Source organism: Pecten maximus, unplaced genomic scaffold (genome assembly GCF_902652985.1).
Source record: "Pecten maximus unplaced genomic scaffold, xPecMax1.1, whole genome shotgun sequence".
NCBI classification, from domain to species: domain Eukaryota; kingdom Metazoa; phylum Mollusca; class Bivalvia; order Pectinida; family Pectinidae; genus Pecten; species Pecten maximus.
Genome location: NW_022980133.1, coordinates 1110 through 27328, shown reverse-complemented (window position 1 = coordinate 27328; position 26219 = coordinate 1110). Strand labels below are relative to the sequence as shown.

Sequence of the window (26219 nt, the reverse complement as noted above, 5' to 3'; positions counted from 1 at the left end):
GGTGCCATCTGGACCAGTAGCCTGTCTGTAAAAACAAAATACAAATTTCTTCGACTTTAAGGTGGCTATTAACCAGATTGCTTTACAAAAACATGAAGGAAAAACAAATAAATAAATTTTCCTTTATTTAAATACACCGGCTACTTAAGTATTAGCCAAACTATCAAATAGCTAGGTAGTGAACTACCATGCGTATTTGTACATGTTTATATTTACACATAAGTTATTTAATCAATTTTGCTATTAAAACCAGAAATTCAGCCGATTCAAATGTCAGCACGTACCCATTCCTTGGCATCTTTAAATTACTTGAAACCATTTCCTGTTGTGAGTGTTGAGATGGCTCTGATGTGGTCATTCTACTTTGTGTTGATATGATGTCAGCTGTAGGAATACAAGAAAGATTATATAATTAAGACATTCTCAGTCCTATGCAAGAACGAAACTTGTGTTTTATGAAATTTATACTAACTTACTACTTGATATGATATAGTTCATTTCACATATAAGTCAGGCCAAATGAAATAAGAAGTGTTTCCAGTTCCCAGTCCGTCCTAACCGGATAAAATGTTCCCAACCTAAACATTTTTTTATTCTAATTCTAAAAGTTGGACTGATAATTTTCCCGATTTGTTTATTACTGTTTTGTACAGTATTACACTCTGCTGTCACCAAAGCACTTCAAACACTTGTGTGTCAGGCGTCATGGTGATATCATAGCATGCAAAATGCCTGCGATTAGGGCTGGCAGTAGTTTGGTTATAGTTTAATGATAAAAGGTAAATTTCCCATCTAAAACCAACATTCAGGAAAGGGATGAAGTGGGTATATTAAAATATATACATGTAAACTATAAGATGACCAATTGCTGCTCTCTGATGAAAACAAAATAATATTATAGTTTGAAGTGTTTCAATGATTTTTGAAGAAAAAACCCAGTTCATATCTGTATCTATGTACAATCTTTATCATTTACTTATGTCATATAGTTTATACAGTATTTGTAATGCCATTTCTTTTTCTTTTTTTAACCTTGTAGGATTATCTCTTCTTATGTTTACATTTCTTCTCAACCAATAGCGAGAAAAGGCAGAAAAGATGACCTATTGGAGAAGTTCTGAGACTGCTGAAATTAATGGAAGACAGGTATGATATTTTGTACATGTATACAAATTTATATATACATTTATGTTAACATTATATTCATGTGTATTTTGTGTCATAAAAATGACAGATGATATCAAAATTATGTACAATTCATTAAAAGATTCCAAATAATAAAGGGGACCATGGTGGCTGAATGGTTAACTGATACTTTACACAAGCCCTCCACCTCTGTGTCAAGAGTTTGAAACCATTGTGGGATATATTGTCAGATACTGATTGTAGATCTGTGACGTTTTCCTGTGAACACCAGCTTACCTCCTCAACCACATAAACTTGACATGTCTTTAAATGACCCTGGCTGTTCATAGGATGAAAAAATGAAATGAACGAAACCAAATGATAATTATACAACATGTATTTGATCGTATATACTTCCTGGCCAGAGAACTGTTATAAGTTTAATTATATCTTTAAAGACCAAATCAATTATGATATTTCTGTTTGTTTCAGACTCCATGCAGAGGCCCGAAAAGAATGTTATCACTTAAAGAAGAGTTAGCCGTCACATTGACGAGGCTCAGGAGAGGAATCGACACTGTTACCCTTCAATGGTAACATGTTTGGCATTTCAGAAGCTTCCCTGAGTCGCATAGTGATAACTTGGGTATCGTTAATTGCTGCTGAGCTCAAGTATCTTATCCTTTGGCCAAGTAGGGAGCAGATTTGCCATAAGTTACCAGCCTGTTTTAATCATTATCCCAAAACTAGGAGCATTATAGATTGCACTGAAATATTTGTCCAAAAACCTTGCCATCAGCACAAAGAGTTACATTTTCGTAATATAAACACCACAATACATTTAAATGTTTGGTGAGTATCACACCTACTGGTACATTTTCTTTTATTTCTGAGCTTTATACTGGAAGCATTTCCGTGTTCCTTTCCCAAACAAATCCAAAGGTCATATAATCCCACAGATGTCCTCTGCGTTGGTCTCACTTTTGCCCGGAATAGAGAATATATATCGACTTTCTCCCAATGGATAGAATTCCAAATTTTCTACGTGACCATCAAAGAAAAGGCGATAGTCATCACAGGACTTGCAGGCTTTTAATTTACGCTTATCATACTCAGCACATGAACATAAAAGGTAATTAAATACATCAAAAAGAGTAAAGTTTGGTATATAGGCTATTTGTTCCCAATATGGGAAAAACCCTACTTGCTCCCAAAAATGGGAAATGTCTCTGTTCCCAGATAGGCCTATGAGAAAATCATTACTTTTTTAACTTTGGTAGATCTAATAAATTATTTCAACCAAGGTCATCTGACTAAAATATGTATATCAATACATAAGGATAGTATTGTCCAACTAGAACTGGTCTAATGTTATTTTCCCTGAGATCTCAAAATCTCTGCCGTCAGTGTCACTTGAAACTGTGATGTTCCCACCCTGGGGAAAGTTTTCTCCGAGGGTTTATCTAGAGGTCTATATAAAATATTTTCCCACTGGTTCCCAAACTAGACAATGGGTCATCCGTCACACTTCTAAGTTGCTGTAAAGCTTACCAAAGTTTCCATTTTTGCATAGCGGGTTTGAAGGGTCAATACCTCCAGCGTTTTAATAAAACGAAAGACAACATTCTCCCGATTGGGGTTTATATAGTTCTTGGAATAGTAGCGCGTGCAGAAGTTTCTGACCACCAAGGTTGTGTTGTATGTATTTCTGTTCCGTCATTTCAGAAACTAACATATAAACGTAAAATTTGGTTATATAAAAGAGGCGACTATGTACTTTTTAATCGTCTTGTTGAAGAATATGATTGGGATACTCTTTTCGCTACATGCAACTCTGTCAATTCGGCCAGTGAACGTTTTACTGAAATTTTTCTTGATTTTGCTCGTAGATCGATACCACATAAGGAAATTACTGTAAGACCAAACGATAAGCCCTGGATGTCTTCAGACCTTAGAAAAAATATGAGAGCTCGTGATAGATTTCGGAAAATAGCCAAACGTACCAATCATCCACGGGACATAGCTAAATTCAAAAATCAGCGAAATAAAGTGAATAATATGAAAAAGTATGCACGACAGTCTTTTTATGAAAATGTTGGAAATCTTATTGAGTTTTATCATTCGTCTGATCCTAAAAACTATTGGCGACTTGTCAAAAGATTGATGGGGAATTCTGAGACATCACGTCCTATCCCTACTTTAGTTGATCCAATTTCGGAACGTTTATTAGTCGATGATAAGGCCAAATGTAATGCATTGAACGACTATTTTTGCAGTATCACTAGCATAGATGACAACAATAACGATGTTCCTTTGTTAGAACCTAAAACAGAAAGTTCTTTTGAGTTACCTGTAATAAGTCAAAATGACATATCTGATGTTTTGATGAATTTAAAACTTGGCAAAGCTTCTGGCTCTGATGAAATTAGCCACCACATGTTGAAGTATACTGCTAAAACTGTATGTAGACCACTTGAATTGCTTTTTAATTTGTCGTTATCAACTGGTATTTATCCCGATACTTGGAAATTTGCTAAAGTGATACCTCTTTTTAAGAAGGGTGATAGGCATTCTCCTTCTAATTATAGACCTATATCACTTTTGTCCTCTGTTGGTAAAACATTTGAAAGAGTTATCTTCAAGTATTTACATAATTATTTTCTTGAAAATTCACTTTTCTATCAGTATCAATCAGGATTTATGCCGGGTCACTCGACCGTATATCAATTAATTGATTTATATCATAACATTTGCCTTGATCTAGAAGAAAAATCAAAGTACTGAAAGTACTGTAGGAGGCGTTAGTCAGATGTAAAAGGAGATATTTGAAATAAAGCAAGAATACAGATTAAACTGATATCAACATGACTAAACATTTCCACTTAAGTGTGTCAAACCAACCGGACATAATGGTTTTCACAGTCCTGATGAATGTAATGGTTTAGACTGTTCCGATGTACATAATGGTTTTAACCATCTTAAAAGTTGCAAACCTACTTCTAAAAGTAGTTAAACATTTCTTATTTCAATCAAACCTTTACTTAAAAAGTCGAACATTTAAATTTTTTTCAAATCAACTTCTACTTAGGTACATGTCATTAACATTCATACTTTAAACCATCTTTTATACTTAAGTAGTTCAAAATTTGCATTTATGTGTTTAAAACAAACTTATATTTTATAGGCCTGGGTATTAGAAATGTCGAAACAATATGATATGCATTTCGATAAGTTATAACAATACACGATATGTATTGAAAATACAGGGAGTGTCTGCTACTTTTTTGTTGAAAGTGTGCAATGTTTTTCAATATCTTGTAAACAAAATTGTTTATTCCTTTCTATTTTGATCTTAGAATAATATCAAAATTAGATTGACGGCTTTTAAAAGTTATTACACTTTTTTTTCAACAAAGACCTCATTTTTAAGGACAATTATTTCAAAATTATATCAATTCCATCTATTTTAATAGATCCAATGGCAATATTAACAATAAACTGTGATTTGTGATTTGTTGCTTTTTAATTTACCACCAAGATGTAGATAATAGCCTAGTAGCTATAGGTACTGTATATAAATATACAGCGTTTTACATACAAAATATTGAAGAAAACTTTCATATTTGATATCAATTCAATATGATTGTATAAGGCCCTTGGGGTGGGGAAAGAACCCTGGGCTAATTTTTAAATCAGGATTGTGTTCATCTCTTGGTGTCCAGCAAGATTATGGAGTTGGGATCTGAATGGTTTCACAGATAAAACAAGAGGCCCAGAGGGCCTGTATCGCTCACCTGGTTTTATGAGATATGAAACAAGAATGATGCTTAAGTTTATTTGTCAATATATCATAAGCATTTTATATGGGTACATGTACATTGGTTTATTGTTATTCTAAAAATGTCAATTTAGCGAAATTGACCTATTTTGGTCCCATCCTTCAGCCCCCGGGAGGTTAACCCCAACATTCGTACAATTTTGAATACCCACCCCATAACCATGCTACCATACGAATGTAGGTTTTATACCAAATTGTGCAATTAATCCATGAAATGAAATTGACTTTGGGTACAACCCCATAGGGATTGCTACCATACCAATGTGAGTTATATCCATAACTTAGTTTCAGAGAAACCAATTGACCCCTTTTGACCCTGCCCCCGGGGGTCAACCCCACCATTTTTACAATTTTGAATCCCTACCCAAAAGGATGCTACCAGTCAAGTATGAGCTATATCGATTGCTTAGTTATTTCTGTCAATTGAGCCAAATTGATCCCTTTTGAGCCAACAATTGAATTGCAATTTATGGATAATTTTTGATTTTGGCAAGAAAACATTCTTTAAAGGGCATGTCTGCATCATTTTTAATAATTTGCCCTTGAAACTTCGCACACACCTTCATAAGAGCCGGTTCTTTAAAATGTGAATGAAGGTCAAGGTCAGAGAGATAAACTCAATATTTGTAGCCAGTCACACATGTTACATGTATCTGTTTGCCAAATATCTAGCCTTCGTGTGTATGTGCAGTTTTGGGTCATTTTTTTCATTTTGGTAGGAATTTCTTTTTAAAAGTGCCATATCTGCGTCATTTGGATTATTTGACCTTGATACATTGCACACACCTTTAAAAGGGCTGATTCTTTAAAATGTGACCCAAATTAATAATTTTGAAAGAACTTTGAATTTTCTTCATCATTTGACCCCCGTGACCTTGAATGAAGGTCAAGGTCAAATATAAGTATAACATTTGTAGCCAGCCATACGTTATCTATGCGCCAAACATCAAGCCTTCATGTGTATATTATAGATAAAAGAGCAGAAACCTTTATTCTGCAATTTTGGATTATTTTTTAATTTTGGCTGGAGAAAATAGCTTTATGATTCTTTTCCAAGTGCCATATCTTTCTGCCATATTTTTATCTGATGACAATAAAATATGCACATTCTGTTTCAGTGGACTATGTTCTTTCATACGAAATGAAAAAATAATCAATATAAGATTTTTATTTTTGACATTCGAACCCATAACAAGTCGTTGGCCTTGACATTCTCTGACAATATATCATTGAGAAAAGTTTGCCCTAACCACGTGCTAACCAATTTCCAATGAAAATGAAACAAATTATGCTAAAATATGTGTGATGAGTTTCCTACATAAACTATAGTAAAATGTATCCTCTCCCCAGGGAGAATACGACACATAGGGGGCCATGAAATTAACAATTTTGATAAAAACAGCTTAAGAATCTTTTGTACACCATTCTGCGATATCTTGGTCTTAAGAAGAAGACCGACGCATGACGACAGATCAAATTATAATGGTGTATATTATGAGCTGAATGTCAAAGGATTGTAAACTCTGTACAAATTGTATATTATCAGGCAGTCAGCCTAAATGTATGTTTCATATCTACCATATTAGAAGTTTGATGTTTTGTACGATATACACGTATATATATACTTAATTTTTACACATACATTAAAGGAGTTAGCTACTTTCATAAATTAAGATGTTTTTTCTAGAGTTTACTAGGCCGGATGAAATATGATCATGAGCAATCAGTATGGTAAATATGAGATTTGATAAAATGCCTCTCGTAGTCAACCAATCATGATCACTCAACTTCTTTTTGTAGGAGTCAATATTATATGTAGGAGAATTAAACTCTCGTGATGTCTGTTGCACATAAGTACAAAGAAATACATTATCACTTAAGCCGAAAAAATTCACACTTAAGTAGCAATAACACATAATAGTCAAAAACCCAATATATGTGATCAGTGATAAGAAACAGTACTTATAAGCATTTTTGGCAATTTATCCTGAAACAGCTATAGCCTTCCATATTTGACATCCCACAGATTGTTGCTTGTATATATATATAGTTTTAAAGGTCAACATTGGAAAAAACCTAAATGGTTATACATGAATTCATAATGAATAGAATTATTGACAAAAAAGTTTCATTTATTTTCACACTTTCTGGAGACCAATAAGGAGATTGATGATCATTTTAAGGGATTTGTTCGTGACATGAAAATCAAACATTTTTAATGAAATTTCAAAAGCAAATATAGATTTATTTTGTAAGTTATGGGGAATATTGATATTTGAGAAAGTCTTATATTATATGGATTGTATATCGATTGCCAATAGATATACATGTGTTTATCATTTTACATGAAAACAACAAAAAGTTATATTACATGAAAACAACAAAAAGTTTTACTAATACGTTAAAATGCAATTGGTATACATTTTGTTAATAACTTAATCTACAATTACTTTGTATTGTTTAAATATTCTATGTAATACAAACATTTCACAGCTTGGTGCATACAAATGTATATATATATATTACATGAAAACATTTGAAAAGGTTGAATCGTGAGCTGAATAATATATAAATAAGACAAGCTGGTTCAATAATAATTTAGCATTTTCATATATATTACGAGTGCGAGTAGCTACTGCAGTAAACCTTATCACAAAAATCCAGATTCTGTATATTGTCTCTGTCGGGGAAGGTACAGCACAAATGACCACCACGACAGATATGTGCCAGTTTTCTTAGTTTTAAAAAATAAACGATCGAATTCCATCACGCAGGTCTACCGATTCATAGATTTGAAATACAGGGACTTCGATCAGTTATCGCAGTAATCCGAAGGGTTCTGGTGTTGATATCGCCCTAAAGCTGATTAAAGTCTGCATATAGTATATAGCAAGATCGTCAGAAAATTCGGACTATAATCGCAGTAGATATTGTGATTTTGTGGTCTGGCCAGGCTTGAACAACTTATCGTAAACAGCTTCGTCCTAAATAAACAAACGCTTATTTCAGTGGGTCAACAAACAGATTTAAACTTTGTAAGCAACTTGCCTTTAATTCATAATGATAGGTATTAATTTCTAGCGACAATCATCACACTTTGATGCTTCGTGTGAAGCCCGTGTCCACGTGCCTCCATTTTGACAGAGTGCTCGCTCACGTAAACAGACGGAACACGTGATCGCTAAATATCGGACCAAATCTCATAAAATCTCGTGAACAAACTACCAAGTTGTAAACAAAAGAAATGTTGTTAGCCAAAACCCGGAGGGTATTATGAAAATCGGGAATTTGTTTGCGCTTGGTTGTTATGCCGTCTTTATTCCTAGTAGTTAAACAAGTGTCCTCTGTAAAGTAACGTCAGAATATCGCAGTTATCTCCCTTCAATCAGTATTTTCGATATAGATTTGCAAAAATCGATGCAGGTGTAGATATTTACAAGACATTATTCTTATTGTTTATTCAAAATAGTTCCTGAAATGTTCACAACATTATCAGCATAGTTAATACATTTCTGTGCATATATACTTTGAATGACGGACTACAATGACGTGCCTCATACTCGGACTAATAAGCGAATCATTACCCCTAGTTACAGAAATTACCACCAGAGGTCTCAAATTCCGGGCTTCCGCCGAAGAGAAATTTATACTGAATATACCTTTTTTCATGTAATAGCACTTTATTTGTAGTCTTGATAGTTTTCATAAATGTATATATAGTTCAACTACATCATATATGAACCGAAAGAAACTACAAAATGAACTGTGAAAGGAAATATAACCAAAATGAAAGTGAGAGATTGTGACGTCACAACTCGTAGGTGATTGTAATATGGCAGGCGTAAACGCCTCCATAAAAACATTCTTGTTTAGTTTTCTGTGATATTTCTAAAGCGTTTGACAGGGTTTGGCATAAAGGTTTATTAGTAAAACTAAAGTCATACGGGATATGCGGAAATTTTCTATCATGGATTGAAAACTACTTAACCAACAGACGACAAAAAGTTTTTATAAATAATTGTTATTCGGATTTTGGTTTGATACATGCTGGCGTCCCTCAAGGTTCCATTCTTGGGCCTCTATTTTTCTTAATATTTATCAATGATATCTCAGAAATTCTTCAATCTACTGCACGTCTTTTCGCTGACGACACCTCTTTGAAAGTCTCTTCATCTTCATGTCTAGAAATACAAACAGTTTTAAATAGAGACCTGGATGCTTTAAACAGATGGGCAAGTACTTGGCTAGTTACTTTTAATCCAAATAAGACGGAAGTTATTTTTATTTCTAATTCGGATAACGTTGATGAAGATCTGGAACTGATTTTTGATGGCCATTTTTTAAATTTTAGTAGTAAGCATAGACATCTTGGAGTTACATTAAATTCAGATGCTAAATGGGTAGATCATATAAATGAAATTTATAAGTCGGCTATGGGAAAAGTAAATATATTGCGAAAACTTAAATATACATTAAAGCGTGATGCTCTTTTACGAATTTATAAAACTTATATTTTACCAGTTTTAGAATATGCGTGTGAAGTTTGGGATGGGTGCACTTCAAGTGATTCAGAAAAGTTAGAGAAGGTTCAGCGGGAGGCAGCTAGGATAATAACAGGGTTACCATTATTTGCTAGAAACGAGTCATTGTATTCAGAAACAGGTCTAGAATTACTTTCAGTTAGAAGGAAAAGACGGAAATTACAATTAGTTTACAAAATGGATAGACATCAAACTCCAAACTACATTACAAATTTACTTCCCTCTACAGTCGGTGAAAACAGACAGGGTCTAAGAAATAATGAAAAATATAGAATCCCAAATTTCAGACTGTCTATTACAAACCAATCTTTTCTACCTTCCTCTTTGACGATGTGGAACTCTATACATTCTGATATTAGATCCATGCCTTTTTCTGCTTTCAAGTCAGCTTTAGCCCCTAACTTACCATGCTCAGTACCCCCTTATTACTTAATTGGTGATAGAAAACTTAATATTATTCACACTAAATTAAGACATGAAAGCAGTTCCCTTAATCATGATCTTTACCGTTCAAATCTGGTCCAAAACTCAAATTGTGTAAATTGTGGCTATTATTGTGAGAATGCCTATCACTTCTTCTTTGAATGTCAATCTTACACAAATGCTCGAGTTGTGCTTTTAAATCATTTAATAAGTGATTTAGATATAAATATATCTTTAAGATTATTACTTTTTGGAAATGAAAATATGTCTTTGGATTTAAATTGTGTTGTATTTAACAAAGTACAAAATTTTATAAAATCCAGCGGAAGATTTTAACAAGTTTTTAACAATATTTAACATGTTTGAAAATTTTATTGACTTTGTTATATTATTTTGTGTGAGTGCCTAATGTTATGTAGGCCTATATCTCTTTCGTACTGCAGTTGATCAGTCTGTAATATCATCTGTTGTCTATGTAACTATTGTAAGGAAATGGCTTCATAAGTTGTAATAACTTGTGCCAAATCCTATTTGCAAATATGTGTAAATAAAATATGTTTAAAGTATAAGTAGAAGTTTCTGCTGACAGTTAATCTGGGCTCCGCTTTCATCCGTTTTCGGTTTATTGACCAATCAGCGCCGTCCTTACAAATCCCATGTTTTGTTATTGCTGGCAGACGAAAGCGTTCTATCATGCTGTCAGAGGATTCGAAAATAGTCATTTCTAGCGTAAATAACATTAGACGACACTTAAAACTGATACGATCGAAGTCTTAAGGATCTATATGAACAAGGTAAATACTCTATCATGCATGTTGAATGTGAAATCCCCCGTAAATAGCCTAGATTATATTGGTACAGCCCTATGATTCAACCACGTTAGGTGATGATGGCGGTCCTCGAGTTCGATCACAGCACAGGGGCATGTCTAGTTTTATATTAAAAAATAGTCAGAAATACCTATATATATTGTCAGGTATTTCTGACTATTTGTTTAATATAAAACTAGACATGCCCCTGTGTATGTTAGCTTGTAATTTGAGCGTCTCTAGCTCCGGCTCGTAACAATGATAACATGCAAATGTGACTGAAGTGATACTGAACAGTACATGTACATCGTTTCTTGAACGTCAAGTATGCCTGCAAAAAGGACAAACACGCTACATTATCTCTAAATAATGTCAACTGATCGTACAAAAATAACTCGTCATTTCAGCAGCTGTAGTGTTCCTTCAAAGACTCTCGTTGTTTCAACAGCTGATCGTACACAAACCTTGCAGCTAACGAATCATAGAATGTCGGACGTTTCGCACCCAAAACGTTTCGCACCACGACGTTTCGCCCCCAAGACGTTTCGCACCACGACGTTTCGCACCCTATGAAAAGACGTTTCGCACCCTAATTTTTTCACTTGTTTTAAACCTTAATAATAGTTAATGTTGTGTTATTTTGATACTATAGTCGTTAATATTGTTATCATTTTTTGTGGGGTTTTCTTTTTACAGGAAATTGGGCGAGTCTGATAACTGATATGCATATTGATACATCTCGGAGATATATATACTCCATTTTCTCGTAAATTTGTTTTTACTATTTTTTTTTTATTTACTCCCTTTTCACGAAATCTCGAAAATGCACAACTCGAATCTATAGAACTAATATTTCAAGAAGCCAATCGTACGTATTACGTAGTCACCAATAATAGTAATTGATGATTATTTGTACACGTGTTGTTGCAGCAGTACAAGATTTTATCAGATATAATGACGGAGTTTTTACGTAACAATTAATTCTGTCATAATGTGTTATATTCTATTTGATTGGTACAGTATTATATTTTGTAAACAGCAAAGTTGTACACATTACATGAATGTAAGGATTCGAAAACAAGCCTAAAGCTTATGTTAATATTCTATTTGATTCGCAGGAGATTGATAAATAATTGATATATTCATTTTTAAGTCATTAATTGTACTAGAATACTAAAAACAATATATATTTTTGCCTATAATTGTACGTTATCTAGCGAGTGTCTAGCTAGATTAGCCGAACTCGCGGGCTTGTCACTCATTAAAACTGTTTATGTTGTAAAAAAGAATGTTAGCATTTAACTTAGAATTACAGTTTTCGTATTAATTTTAGAACACAAAGTTTACGATGTTATTAAACGTTCTAATTACTGAACTGAAACTGTAACTGAAGGAATAATCGTAACTTATGAAATAGTAAGTTTTTATGTGTATTTTATTCCGGGTTGCAATATGTAATATAATCAATTAACAGGAACATGTCAAGTTGTTATGTAAACCAATACAATTACCGGTCACACCGCAGGTGGGCGGTGCTACGGGATTACTTTGTCAGATCACAGGTAGATATAAAATGGCCCAGACAGTGAAGTGATCACCGAAGGCTGGATTCAATAACAAAATACAATAATATACACTCGTCTGATCGAAGTGAAATTTTGCATGGTGTTAGATAAATGTATAATCTGTATGCAAAATGTCCCTCGACACCCGAGTGCATGCTGAACTGCAACTTCAGAGGTACATTTCCGTATTATGCAATCATTCGATCGGAGTGAAATTTTGCATGGTGTTAGATAATGGTCTATATATGTCTCTGTAAGTATGTTACAGAAAAAAATATCAAAAAATTCTTCATTAACGAAATCCTGGGCTTGCAAAATGTCCCTGGTCACTCATTAGGTACACCGCTAATAACAACTCGGATGTGGCTTCGCACAAACATTAACGACTGTACGAAGGGAAGCTACAACACAAACATAGCAAAGTATTTACACCAGTAACGAAGGTACAAAACAATAAAAACACGGTCAAACAAAATATAATGTTAATAATAATGTATAAGTTTAATCATTTTCTATTTCAATAAACATGTTTCACTGGGGGCGAACCGTCCTTTTTATTTTATTTTTGTGGTGCGAACCGTCCCTGTTGGGTGCGAACCGACTTGGTGCGAAACGTGTTGGGAGCGAAACGTCTGGATACCGAATCATATATACCAAATTAAAGGAAAAACATCTGTCTGATGATTGAGACTATTACCAGTGGTACATCTTCGACGGTTTGTCTACATTTACAATTTTCCTGAAATTAGGTGGTTTATCTATGCCGATCGAATTATTAACCTTGATTATATATTAGATGTATTGACAGACGAGGCTAGGACCTGTACGTCCTTTGGAATGAGAGGCCTTTAGAAGGTGATCTAAGCCAAAAGTTTGAGTTATTCCCCTCCATTGTAATTCTTTTAGTTAGTGAGATACATTTTGGGGATTCAGACGACTTGGAAATACATGAGCAGACGTGTCGTCTTTATGATTTGTGAACTGACAATGTAAAAGGGAGTTCCTCCAACCTCTCATTCACTACATGGTGGAGAAATTGAATTTAAAGTGGTTTGCATTGTAACTTTTGATTGTAATTTACATGTGAAGCTGGCGAGATTAGACTCACTGATCCCTATCATCTCACTGCTTTTTGGCGGGTCATTTTTGACAGATAGGGCCTGCATGTACTCTTTGAGTTATAAATAGCCTATGAGTACTGTTGACTTTTATAATTTTGAAAGTGATGTATCAAATGAACTATTTTATGTGCATCAAAAAAACTGGATTTGAGGATTTTAACAAATTTTGTCTGTGAATAATTACTTAGTGAATTCTATAAAACGAAAACAATAATAAAAAAGTAGCCGGAAAAGAATTTCTTGAATTACGATGCAATGTATCATAATTTAAGTTGGACATCTGACCTAGGCATGGTTATTTTCAGTTGGTCATCTAGTGAAGATATTTTATCACATGCATGTCAGAATTTGTGAAGCAGGTTCTTTAACTTATCAATATGCAGCCGCGAACCTTGTGTTTTGATGCTTTTGTTCACTGTTGACTTTTTCACAAGGACAGTTCATGAAATCCTTGCTTATTACCATTTTGAGAAAACAGTTCCATGCAGTCTCTAAAAAGCTTACAAGTGCCATTGCAATTCATGGTCGTAATAATTTTCAATGACGCTGCAAAATTTAATTTGACACTTCTTTTGCATGCAATGCATCAATTGATCTGACGCTTCACATTTAACCCCAACTGTAATAAGTCTTTATGATGTCCAAATTATTCTTTTTTTTTGTCCAATACCCAGACTCAGCAAAGGGCATATTTGCTGTGATCAGTGACACTAATTAATAGAAACTCCCATCCTAGGAGTCGATTAAAAGAGCCATTTTATTATGACTAATCCAACTGTCACTGCTAATATTGCCAAAGATTGTGTGAAGTTAATGCCTATGAAGGTTTGACATAGCGCTGGCCCCCACACTTTCTTTTATTTTTCACCATACATGTTAATTCATGAAAATAAGCTATAATTGCATAAATGAATGTTCAGTGATTGTCTCCACGTCCATGTATCAAGAGATAAACAATATCCTGTTATAAAAATAAGCCCTGGAGTCTTTCCCCACTCCTAAAGACTTAAGTTCTTTTGTTATATCTTTTGAAACCATTGAGATCCCCACTTCATAACCATATAAAGTATTGTTGGCCATCAAGTGATAAACACAACCACCTTGTTAAAAAGGGGCCCTAGGGTCTTTCCCCACCTCTAGGGAGTTAGTTCTTTGTTATATCTTTGAAACCATTGAGATACCCACCCTATAACCATAAATAACATTCTTGGGCATGAAGAGATAAACACAATCATGTTGTAAAAATAGGCCCTAGGGTCTTTCCCCAACCCTAGGGACTTGGATTCTTTGTTATATCTTTTGAAACCATTGAGATCCCCACCCCATAACCATATATAGCATTGTAAGACATCATCAAATAAAGCTGTTAACAACATTATTTTGAAGTTTGATCAAATCAACCAGGTGAGCGATACAGGCCCTCTGGGCCTCCTGTATATTTTTGTACAATATTTTTTTTTGAAATGAAGCCCTCCCATGTAGTTAGTGTATTACAGGTAAGTAAAAATTTAATGCAAATGATGTTTTTTTTATAACTTATTGACTTGCAATAGACTAAACCCCTTTGTTTAGTCAAATTTTATTTCTGTGGGCTTATTGCAGGATAAAAATCAGATACAGTATTTATATACTGCAGATCCATCAAGAAGCCACAGTCGACAAGAGCTGGGGTCAGAAAGGCAGTCCCTGGGAGTTCAACCTGCGTGATCTGTTTCGATGGTGTGATCTTCTCTGTCACAATCAGGTACAATTATAGTCGACTTATTTTTATTTTTGTCTTTCCTGATAATATGATATCAAAATGTTGTATCTGATTGAAGAGCCTAATTCAAGGTCAAGGTAACAAGTAGAAAGGTCAAGGTTATTTGTAAAGATTGAAGGTTATATGACAAATGGGCACTTTTCCTTGTCCAAACAATTATTACAGTTGAAAAAAATATGCAAGTGTTTTATAGATAAATGAATAATCATCAACATTTTGTGATCAAAGCTAATTAAAGTCTGTTGATTAATGGCTGACTTCCATGATTACGAATAATTACGGTATATTGTGAACTGCTGGTTGCCAGTGGATTTAACCCTGGTGAGTTTGTTGGCCTACTGTACAAGGAGAGACTGGGGACACTTCAGGATAAATATAATGTAGGTCCTGTACAGGATGTTAGAGTCACCATGGTAACAATTTAGGATTATCAGGTTCAGATGTAGGAAAAGTAAAATTTTGTGTGCTTTATAAAACATTCTACTTTTCACATATATATATATATTTATAGCCTTGATTGTCTCTCAATTTTTTGTAATTTTTATGATTAAATCCATTCCGCAGTATTAATTGTTTCAGGATGCAATAATTGATTTTTCGTGTCTTTTTGAAGCATGACAATCGGCCAAAAATGAAATAATTCAAAATATAGTACAGATTTTCTCAGCTTTTCTAGTGTATATGTATTGCATGCAAAACAGATCTGAAGACATAATTTTATCCTCTTATGGCATATTCATTGCTCTCTCCATATATGAATTAGTGACTTCATTTTTAAATGGATATGAATCAAACTTTATATTTATATTCGTAAAATTCAAGTATAAGAATGCCTTGACAGAGTTCATGATTCAGGGTATTAAAGTCAAAATCATGGTTACAAGTACATGTATTAGTGGTAGAAAATCTTCGTCATCACTATCAGACTTCAATTTTAAACAGATTTTTGTCTCATATATTGTTCAATTGGCACCTAAGGGAATTTTTTTTTTTTTTATTTAATATTTTTGTACTTGCATTATACTTTTATTGACAAAACTAATTATTTCATCATGATAACACCACTGGGAATCTTTTCACAGTCAATGTTTAAGTAAATAAATAGATTATTATCTAGTGTCTCTGTTACATCTTGAAAAAAATTATAATCAGAAAATCTTCAATAAATTGTTTAATCTTTTGAAATGTATCTTCCCCTTAAGATGTACAAGTTATCTCATTATTCCCTAATGTCTGCACCAAGAAAAATGGATAAACATGCACTTTTTAAAGTTGGACACCACATCATTTGAGAATTTGTATTGCTTGCTTTGTCTTGTCTAGGTGAAGGATCTGTACGAGAGGATATTTCCTGATAGTCTGCCATTTTATGTGCCCAGTAGACAAGTAACCATTTCCAACAGTGTAATACAGGCAGGACACTCATTTCTCTGCCGTGAAGAGTTTGTGTCAAGGGAGACAACTCGGTCACTGTACCTCCTTCACCACCTCCTGGAGCGTATGGAAGCAGTGATGAAGTACGTCCAGATTAACTGGATGCCCATTCTTGTAATTAAAAAGTATTCCACAGATACATGTATATGTCAATGTAGTCAGTTTAATTATTTAAAAATGGCTGATGTTAATAATTATGGTGATAGTGCTGTCATCATTGGTATTTATATTTGTGTAAGAGGATGCCATTTTTGTTTCCATATTAACTTTACCAATCTTTGAAGCAAGCTATATCAGTTCCAGCAAGCAGTCATTGATAAGTGTTTTCATCCATTTTGTGAGCGGTATAACATATATTATGATATAATGAATATCATATAATGCAATATGCAAATTTGAATTTGAGCCCAGTTGGGACCTCAGTCCTGTGGTAAGACCAGTTATGTCAGTTCCAGCAGGAAGTCTTTTGATTAGGGCTATTCCATTAAGATATCCACTTGACCCCGCAGGACTCCAAAATAAATAACTTGTATCCATGGTTGGATTTCCTTCCTATTACTTCTAGTAATTCATTTAATAAATTCTATAGTTGGTACCCCTTAACCAAACCTGGAGTGGGATAGATGTTTTACTGGAATAACCCATAATGTTTTCCTCCATTTTTGTGAGCAGTATAACAAATATTAAGATATGATAAATATTGTAAATATTATAAATTTATAATTTGACACCAGGTGGGGCCTCAGTCCTTTGGTAAGACCAGCTTGGTCCAGCTACTGTCCAGTTTGACCGGCCATCACCTACATGTTCTAGCAATGAACTGTTCCATGGACACCACAGAACTACTGGGCAGATTTGAAGAGGTTTAGTACTCCAGTAATCCGTTGTACAATCTGTCAATTTGTTATAAAGTTAATGCAGCAATATTTTATAGCTTCCTATCGTAGGGACTGAAAACGAATTGTGCAGATTAGTAGATTCATATAATTATTTTTAATTAATTCATTAATTCAAACCAGTAAAGCCACATCCAGAGGACTGATAATCTTTTTCTCTTACCCTGGACAGGGATATCCACAGTTTTACTGGGGTGAGATTTCCTTATCTCACTCTAGGTAAAAGATAAGCTACATATACTTTTTGCATGTTCTCAACACTTTCATTTTATCACATCAATAATACCATGATGTCACGGTGACTACACAATGACGTCATGTTGACAATTCAATCAGGTCACATCAACATTTCCTGGCATTGACAGCCCTGCAGGTAGGGCGTAAGAATTGTACCTGATGTCCCCATTGCATGATCGTAAGAGGCGACTAAATTTGGGATCTTATCTTTTCTCTTCTTTCTTAAGAACTTTTTCTTCCTAACGTCTCCCTTGACACTGCCTCACTTTTGGCCTTTAGTTGAGCGTTCGCCCCTGTGAGGAAGGCTTTGGGTTCTTTCCCTGGCCGAGACATACCAGAGTCTTTAAAAATGGTAGTTGCTGCTCCTGCTTAGCGCTCAGCATACAAGGAGTAGGACGACTGGTTCGCCCGTTGTCAGTATAATGTGACCGGGTTGGGTGTGCTGCTGGATGTCTTTGGCAGTATGCTTCAGGGAGGTAGCACTATAAATCGGTAAAAGTTCCGGCCTATCACAAGGAGACTTAACACCAACATACTGCAGCCTCCCAAAACACGCATACGCACTCAACACACGCATGCATGTCGCACGTACGGGAGGCCGTCCTTAAATGACCTTAGCTGTTAATAGGACGTTAAACAAAGTAAACCAAACCAAACCAAACCTTGCATTGATGTAATGTCAATATTAGATACATAAGAGGGTATAAACAGGGTAAGAGAAAAATAATCTTTCACCCCCTTGGGGGTGAGACAGGGGAATCTCAACCCTTGGGGAAAGATAATTATGCTGCCAAACACCCGGCAAGCCTCGTGTTTGGCAACTTAAGAATCTTCCCCTCACGTTGAGAATCCCCTGTCTCACCCCCAAGGGGGTGAAAGATTCTATTAGTCTACATCACAGGGGTGATCATTTCCTATTAAATTCAAAGAAAAATCTTATCCAGAGGGTTGAGATATCTTTGTCTACATCACACAGAAACGATTATTTTTCTGCCATACTTTCTTGCTAAATGTCTCAGGTTGTAATAGGTGATATGAATACATCATGCCATCATCGTATACAATGTGTAGTAAAATCTGTACCACAGATTGACAGAACCAGTGTCGTCTGTCCTCTCTGATGTGTTTACTGACTATTTCCTGTTACTGTAGGCAGATATCCAGAACCATGTAGAGAAACTCGTCTACACAACCGAATCTGTTGTCTTGGATACCACCATCCTGCTTCTCCAAGGTCAACATGTCAGTATGGCAGGGAGGCTGCAACAATCCTGGAACAGCTTCAGGCAGTGTGAAGATGCGGGTCGGTACAGTTAACTGTTATGGTGGAAATCCTATTGGTTCGTTGGGTATCATGTGACAATCAACAAATAGTTTAATTACTCTAACACCTCCATTGAGACTCTAATGTTTTGATTTGCTGAATTGAATCACATGACCCAACTAATAATACAGGGTTATAAGAGATTTATTTCAGAGTCATTAATGTTTACGTGGAGGTCAGTTTCCTTTATTGGCTAAAATCTTTGTTGACAACAAGATGGCAACTGTTTCAGAGTTTGGAATGAAACTGTCGAGTGTAGAAGATCTAGAGTCTGTCAAGGTCAAGGTCACATGTCTGACAGAGGTCATAAGTGACATTAAGCAGTCTCTCCAGACTCAGACATCTGATAAAGGGGCCGGTAAGGACATAACAAGAATTCTTACTTCAAATTCCTTTATATTTGATGTTAAAATGTATTTAAAAATGACAAATTGTAAATTGTTTAACTATTCAATTCAAAGATTCAAATGGCTGCCTCTCTTGTTCCTCAGACGATAAATGTATACATTGTATACAGGTATCTTGATTACAGGCCTAAGATACATTGACAAGTTTCCCTTTATTATTTTTTCATTTCTATTGTAAACAGTTAGAAGTTGTATATAATATGTAATGGGTATCTTCTTTAAATGGTTTTAAGTGAAACGGGGGGAATTAGGTTTCCTCTCAATCCGTCTTGTGCATAATATGTACGTAGTGCCCAATTAAAGTTTGTCAGCGCTTTAGCAGTTTCACTCCTCGAGGAATTTTTATCAAACTTAACACAATGATAAAAGACCATGTTGTCTTGAACAAGTTTGAGTTTCATGTATTTTTGGGTCATGGTCAAAGTCGCTTACTGTTTTTAGCAGGGCACGGTAGGGGATATGTATTGATTTAGCACTACCCAGACTGAGTATGCTTGTTTTGTTCAGTAGCGAAAATTAGATACTTATTCAGTACATTTGTACATCTTTTTTGGTGTGGCTAAAAAAGTACCTGACTGTACAAATTGAGTGAGACATGTTCTGAAATTACATAAGTTGATTAATTTATTTAGTATGGTGACTGACATTTTCTAATAATTTCAGAATTTCTGAAGACAGTAACAGACTTGGAGTCAGAGGTGACCTCCAAGTTAACGCTGACCTATGTAGGGTCAGGCAGCGGGGCATTTAAGTGGGCTGACAGCGTGCTGGTACAGGCATTACAGGCCGGTCACTGGCTACTTATCGACAATGTCAACTTCTGCAGGTATCAATTGTTCACAGAGAATAACATGTTATGTCCTAAATAATGTAACAGAAAGGTATGCTCATTGCTTGCGATCCTTTTATCCTTTAAAGTAAACCTGCCAAGACTTCGTATTAGTTTGGTTTATTTTGTTTAACGTCGTTTTAATAGCCAGGGTCATTAAGGGTGTGCCAAGTTTTTGAGGTGGAGAAAAGCCGGAGAACCAGGAGAAAACCACCGGCCTATGGTCGGTACTAGGCAAATATACTACCCCATGTGGGTTTTGAACTCGCAACCCAGAGATGGACGGCTAGTGATAAAGTGTCAGGACACCTTAACCACTCAGCCACCATAGCCCCTAGACTTTATGTTAAGTTCTGTTGCTAGAATATTTCAACAGCCATTGAAATTTGTATGTTGATATACAGAGGAGCCCACTTATTTGCATATCGGTTATTTGAATATCCCGTTTATTTGCATAAAATTCTCAGGTCCCGATTTTCTTCTTCTTTATCTTTGTATTTTAATCCCGTGTATTTGCATCAACTAAAACACTGACTCCCGCTTATATGCATATAAAAATTCCAAAAAATCGAAAAATTTTAATTGATTTTAGGGTATTTTTGTGATTTTCCCGTAATAAAAGTTTTAAGAAAAGTGTTTTAACTTACATATTGATTCGACATGATGTACAACGTTATCTAATCATTGGTTCCCACTTCGTCAAAACAGGTTATGTTCGATGCATCGATATCGACATTTAGTTATTATCCAGACCATATCAGTAGCATTGTGAAGAAGAATTACTGAATAAAATATTTATATGCCTCATCTTTTGATGAGATTTGTTTATTTATTATAGCATCGATCCAAACCTGTGCTCTGTGCACTTGAACACTCGCTGAGGCAGGTTGCGATCGCCATGATTGTTTACTAGGCGCGTTGCATTGTGGGGGCATATGTGTAATGAACGACAACTCTTTGTGTGTGTGTGCGCCATTTTCCAGAACAAACCCAAACGACAATACACATCTCACGGTCATTTAAGACAGTCTATTGCTTAAGCAGTTCATCATCTATGATCAAACAACTAATATACTCATAGCAGGAACAAAACGCATCTCGAGACGATAATGAATGTTAATTGAAACGATCACATTGTACATCGTAGTGCCAACCCACGCGTGTATGACCGATATCGGACCCACAGACTCGGAGTGACAAGTAGTAAACGATGAAGTATATGCAAATATTTGTACATTTACAAAGAATAACAACCCATTTATTTCGTATTTACTCTTATATTTTAAATAATGTTTTTTTAATTATATTTTTAATGCAAATAACGTAAACAATCATATAGCGCCCGTTTTGAGTACCTACCTGACGATCTACATAGTGTATAAGAGGGGCCTAAACCCAACTCCGCCTATACGAATACTCCGGTTATTTGCATATTTTGTCATGGAAAAAGGGCTATGCAAATAAGCGGGTTGCTCTGTATATCTTAAAGAGCACTGACTGTAGTAACTGTAGAATATTTTCTACTTAACTGACTTAAGACTTTGTATTTATTGCATTTCTTAATAATATTTTTCTGTGATACAGTAAATTAAATGTTAAATACATCTCTTCCTCCTCACAATGAAGTTAAAGGGAAATATTCAGAGTTAAAATGTCGTTGGCTGAGCTAAATATATTATACTGTAAATGTACATATTTTAGTGGTAATCTTATTTTAGTGGATTTTGTGCTGAAAATGTTCTGCCAAATAATGATGGCACAAATTGTAGTTACAGTACATGGTTTTCTTTCTTTCAATTCATCATGGTGCTAATCATTTTTATGGGAGGCGTGCCTCACATTATAGCATCAGCTATAGGATTTCATTGCGGAACCAATCGTTTGGTACCTCAAGCGGCTATCTCCGTAATCACGGGAGACAACTCGTACATACCGACACAATACACAACCAATTTATCTCGATAGTAGATCTATATTTTGAATGTTGTAATTGTTTATTATAATTCTCATAAAATCCCCCAAAAGAAATATATTTCATTTAACATCGACTTTGAATGCCACCAGAGCCTATTAATTATAACAAAAACATTATATCTACACATAATGTAGGCACACAAGTGTACTCGGTCAGTTAGTAGGCCAGCTAGTACCCAGGAGACAGACGGTCGAATATTTTCACGTATCTGATTGTAAGTAAAAACCAACGACCTGCATGAATGAGAAAATAAATAGATAAAGATTGATTTTTATTGAAGAGATACTATTTCAACCGCCATGTGTTTATATTTTTATAGGGACGTTTACGCCTGCCATGTTACAATCACCTACGAGATGTGACGTCAAAACCTCTCGCTTTCATTATATTTCCATTCACAGTTTTTTGGGTTTTTCGGCATAGCCGTATAATTTTCTTTTGTTCCCGGATATGACGCAACAGGTGGCGCTACTGGTCAAGATGAAGTATGTGATTGGTCAATGTAGCGGTAAATGCAAAATGCAGACATGCAGTTAAAGACGAAACAAAATTAAGATTGAATGCAAGCTGAATAAGTGGATGTATCTATTCAAATGACACATTAATAAAATCATATTCCTGATTCAAATGCAGACTTATTATCACCAAAAATGATTCAAACTGATATAATTTTGTTATCCGTGCTGAAACTGCGCATTTATTAATTAGTTCATTAATTTATTTCACCAGCAGTTTTACATTATAACCACCAGCATTAAAATTATGTTGTTTATTATTTTTAAAGATATTTCTTGTTTTCAGTTTCTTTTGGTTCATATATGATGTAGTTAAACTACAATGTATATAATTATGCATTTATGAAAAATATCAAGACTTCAAATAAAGTGCTAGATCTATAATACTAAAAATTATATATTTGAGACGTCTGGTGGTAGCCTGTTATCAAAAATTCATCGCAGAGTTCCAAGTGCGAGAAGGGCCGGCAACCGGTATACTTGGTACAAGATCCGTACTGACATTCGTTTAAAAAAATACCGGCATTTGCAAGAATAAAAACATTAAAATTTGACATAAAAAACTCGACGAAACAGTTTTGTTCAGTTGTTTCAATCAGTTACTAAAATGATGTCGCAACTTTACCGCTATTTTCTATGTAAACATCTATCCTAGCTTTACTTGTAGTTTCGTATCCATATGTCTCATTTTTATTGTGTGTGTTGAAAAGTCGAAATCAGAAATCAATAACTTACAAAAGATTTAATTGTCTCTTTAGATGTCATATTTCATATTTAGCCCACCATCATCAGATGGTGGGCTATTCAAATCGCCCTACTTCGTGGTCCGTGGTCCGTCCGTCCGTCCGTCCGTCCCTCCGTCCGTAAACAATTCATGTTATCGCTATTTCTCAGAAAGTACTGAAGGGATCTTTCTCAAGTTTCATATATAGGTTCCCCTTGGTTCCTAGTTATGCATATTGCATTTTGAGAGCAATCGGAAAACAACATGGCCGACAGGCAGCCATCTTGGATTTTGACAATTGAAGTTTGTTATCGCTATTTCTCAGAAAGTGCTGAAGGGATCTTTCTCAAATTTCATATGTAGGTTCCCCTTGGTATCTAGTTATGCATATTGCATTTTGAGACTAATCAGAAAACAACATGGCCTACCAGTAGCCATCTTGGAATTTGACAATTGAAGTTTGTTATCGCTATTTCTCAGAAAGTACTGAAGGGATCTTTCTCAAATTGCATATGTAGGTTCCCCTCGGTATCTAGTTATGCATATTGCATTTTGAGGCCTATCAGGAAAACAACATGGCTGACAGGCAGCCATCTTGGATTTTGACAATTGAAGTTTGTTATCGCTATTTCTCAAAAAGTACTGAAGGGATCTTTCTCAAATTTCATATGTAGGTTCCCTCGGTGCCTAGTTATGCATATTGCATTTTGAGACCAATCAGAAAACAACATGGCCGACCAGTAGCCATCTTGGAATTTGACAATTGAAGTTTGTTATCGCTATTTCTCAGAAAGTGCTGAAGGGATCTTTCTCAAATTTCATATATAGGTTCCCCTCGGTGCCTAGTTATGCATATTGCATTTTGAGAGCAATCGGAAAACAACATGGCCGAAAGGCAGCCATCTTGGATTTTGACAATTGAAGTTTGTTATCGCTATTCCTCAGAAAGAATCTTTTTTGTAGGTTCCCCTTGGTCTGTAGTTATGCATATTACATCTTGGGACCAATAGGAAAACAACATGGCCGACAGGCAGCCATCTTGGATTTTGACAATTGAAGTTTGTTATTGCTATTTTACAGAAGGTACTGAAAGGATCTTTCTCAAATTTCATATGTAGGTTCCCCTTGGTCCCTGGTATTGCATTTTGGGACCAATCTTTTTCAAATTTCATATGTAGGTTCCCCTTGGTCCCTGGTATTGCATTTTGGGACCAATCCGAAAACAACATGGCCGACAGACAGCCATTATCGCTAAATCTTAAATTTTATATATATAGGTTCCCCTTGTTTGAATAGTACTAGAGGGCTGTTTCTGAATTTACACAGATTAGTAACACTTAGAGGAAGAGAAAAGTAGAGAAAAGATCAATCAGACATGGAACCTATAAAGATCATTTAATGGTAGGGCGCCAAGATCCCTCTGGGATCTCTTGTTTTGTATCAAAATATGTAATTAAATCAACGACCACGTGATCCGTCTGTTCACGTCTGATCACATGATCAATCAGTCAAAATTGGAGCGCCTTTTTGATACGGGCTTCATCCGAAACTCTGTAGTGTGATGTTTGTCACTAGAGTATTTATCAACACGAATTAAAGGCAAGTTGCTTACAAGTTGTTAATCTGTTTGTTCACATGTTTACCTTATTTTTTCTTTAATTACTTAGGACTAAACTTTGTTTACAGTAAATTACGATTAACGTTAGTGATTCAGAGCCTGATCAGACTGCATCATTAGAACGAAGTCATACCCTTCCTACACTGCTCTGAGGCAGACATATTGTCGTCCAGATCTACGTTATCGCAGCTAGTATTTCATAAAAAAAAACATGTATCATGGGTCAGTGATCTTATAAAGCTTACAAAACTATCGCATCTGTTAGTCGTAGTGGTCATTCCGACATTCGTGATGCTTACACCGACTGCACTCTTCCTTCACGAAGAATATACAGAATTTGGAATTTCTGGGATAATATTAACTGCAGTTGGTTATAGTATTAATAATAAAGACTCATACCATAGACATCTACATTCAGTTATCATAACTAATTACAATTGGAATACTCGCCGATAAGTCAACAAAAGAAGGTATCAATAGCAGTATTTGATATGTTAATATATACATATCATTTTCTAATGACGTTTTCATGTAATGTGCTGATGTTGTGAGATGTTTTTGGGTAGTTTTTGGGTGTTTTTGGGTAGTTTTGGGGTGTTTTTGGGTAAATCGTTCTGCCGCCAGAGCGCGCTACTATAAGAAAACGTGGAATTATATCCGACACCGTTTAGTGTCGCTAAGAATTTGGTGCAAAAATGTTATCCATACTTTATTCCAAAAGGCATCTTTATGTGTTACACAACATGGTTTTTTCTCTCAATTTTTTAATATTGGTAGAGGATGTAGACAAGGCGATCCGCTGTCACCCTATCTTTTTATTATGTGTGTGGAGATACTTGGCATACTAATTAGAAATGATAAAGACATAAAAGGCATCAAAGTCGGTAATAAAGAATTCAAGTTATCGCAGTATGCTGATGATACTGGTCTCACATTAGATGGCTCAGACAAAGCACTCAAGAAAACTTTAGATCTTCTTACTCAATACGCCAAATACTCTGGGTTAAAACCCAACATCGAAAAAACAAAGTGTATATGGTTTGGAACTAAAAAATTAAGTACGGATAGGATATGTG

The 26219-nt window shown here is 35.1% G+C and overlaps 1 long non-coding RNA gene across 1 annotated transcript; it reads right to left on the bottom strand.

Annotated features, from left to right (window-relative positions):
• Position 1: 1 nt before the first annotated feature.
• Positions 2 to 2896, bottom strand: LOC117319413. Its single transcript, XR_004530722.1, has 3 exons — positions 2677 to 2896; positions 285 to 384; positions 2 to 25 (listed from the first exon to the last, which is right to left on the bottom strand). It is a non-coding gene; the product is annotated as an uncharacterized LOC117319413 (long non-coding RNA).
• Positions 2897 to 26219: the final 23323 nt, after the last annotated feature.